Here is a 2,582-nt window from a genome sequence, read left to right as displayed (position 1 = left end):
TGATCTTCCCAAAAACCAACGTCATTTAAAGTAAGCGGAGAGTGGGCCAAAGATAGTTAGAAAAGTTTCGTTAGATACAACAGTCATATTTAAAAATACATCTGTTTCCTTTTATTAAAAATATTTTGGAAATTTCACTAAAGATAATTATAAAACGATTTTAAAACGTTTTAATCCTCAAGTCAAATATAATATAAACCATTTTTTAACCGGGTACGCATTAGGACAACTTGAGCTGTAAAACCCACTATTTATTCTTGTTCCACTATCCCTAACTTTTTGATGAGGTATAAATTGTAGAGAGCAAAATATACACTTCTAAGGGATTTTCAACTGTTGTTATCGAATCTCCAGATATTTTTGCAGCACCTCCAATATATATATATATCTACAATATATACACATATATTTTTTTTATGTTAGCCTATGTTTATCTATTATGTTAAAGTTTAACAGATTTATTTAATGTAGGTCTGTCGCCAACTTTTGCGCTGGTACGAAAAGACTGTTTATTAGTCAGAATTTAATTTGTAAATTTGAGTAACAAGAGAGAAGGAAAGTTAGAGAATGAGAAATGGAGAAGACATATAGCTGCGCTGCCGCCTTTTGAGCACTCACCACAGACCATAAAAGGTTTTCTTTTAGTTCTGTAACATCATTTCCATTCATCGCTTGCTAATCGTATTGAAACGTAAAATTTTTGTAAAATCGAAGAAAGCAACTGACTTGAAAGAGACAGACACAATACCACAAATCTTGAAGAAGGGAAAGAGGAAAGTAAATAACAAAATATAAGTGAATATATAATTGTAATTTTATGAATGAATATTGTATACACTTTAGTTTGAATAACTCTAGTTTTAAATCAAAGCCAACCAACTCTTAACTATACTCTATCCCTACACCTATCCATATCCCCTATCCCCTATTATTATTGTACGCATGGCCCATGTGCTGGAACACACGAAAAACACACACAAACAATTTTTAGTTCAATTGAAATTTGTATTTGTATATTTGCTAACGGAATTACAATGTAAAAAAAAAACAAAAAATGAAATGAAATCTATGTAAACCAAATTGTAGAAAAATTTTCGTTTTTATTTTTATTTGGCTGATGCTAAGTTTCGGGATTCAGCGGGATTTTAATTTGAAATGTAAAATTTTGAAACTTAAACGATCGTTACTTTAACCATTATCGATAACAAAATGTAATCTGGCCGCGCCGGTGGATCCTGAATGTTGATATGCAACTCTGGTCGATCTTTGACAAGAGTGGCAACGCCGAACGATCAAGGCGGATTTTTCAAAAAAAAATTGTAGTCTTCTTTTTGTGTGTTTAGTTTAGGTTAAATAAAACGTTTAATCCCACTGCAATGTAAGTTATAAGCACACGTAATTGATTTTGGTACATGTAATTATTATTCGATCTTCACAATTATAATTTTGTGAACCAATTTCTTTCAAAAATATTACCGAAATTCTTTAAAGTGTAATTTCCAAGCATCCCATAAATATTACAATTTTAATTATCAAAGAGAAGAAAAAACAAAAAATGGTTTCAAGAACTTACGATCCATTAAATCAAATTTAAACCACATTTAACCAACAATTTAGATGAGAAATCGATGCGAAAAACTAGGAAAATATGATAACAAATGCATAATAATGGAAAACACTTTACTAAGCCAACAAGTCCTACAAGCCTACATTTTAGAATTTAAATTCATAACAATATAGTTCGATGTCTATGGATCAAAGAATACTTAAAGTAATGCAACCGGAAATAGCCCGAAATATCACAAGACCGAAGAAAGAACCGGAGACAATGAATAACTAAATTAAACACGTAGAAGTTAATAAATTAATTAGTTATAAACAAATTAAGTCCAGCTAAAATATCGAAGCGACCAAATTCGTTCGATCGTTAAATCAGCTACGCATATACACATTTATACAAATAATTATATACATACATAAATATAATTTACGTAAACAGGCCTAATTTCAACTACCTCCAAAACTGTTTTTTAAATTAAACAATTAAATTCTAAACGAAGATCAAGTCTACGAATTATGTTTAGCAAAAACTAAACGAAAACTAAGTAAATTAAATGAAAAACAAAACGATTAAATTATAGTAAATCAATTGATTGAATTACAATTTTTTAAAATTCAAGCAGATCGATTAATTCAACAAGAAATCAACAATCATTGACAAGTAATTAATTTTACACTTTATATATACGATATATATTACGATATCTGTACATTTAGATCGAGAATACAAATGAAAGCGCACACGAGCTGCGTTTTGAAAATGCAAAACCGTCGACTGATATTTATAACAAAAACCTAAATAAATAAAGAAGTAAAAAAAGAAAGAAAAAATATTAATTTGTAAATACACCGAATGCAAGACAATGCGCAGAGGAGCATTATGTTAATGTAAACACACCTACTCCCAACAGTTCCCAAAGTTTTCCAACCTATCCGTCTTCAAAATCTCCCAATCCCCAAGAAATCGAATATGTATTTCGATCCCCTGCAGGAAAGTTGCACCCAACACTAGCGAAATTTTT

Source organism: Drosophila rhopaloa, unplaced genomic scaffold (assembly GCF_018152115.1).
Source record: "Drosophila rhopaloa isolate 14029-0021.01 unplaced genomic scaffold, ASM1815211v1 contig_163, whole genome shotgun sequence".
NCBI lineage: Eukaryota > Metazoa > Arthropoda > Insecta > Diptera > Drosophilidae > Drosophila > Drosophila rhopaloa.
Note: the sequence above shows the minus strand (reverse complement) of the source record.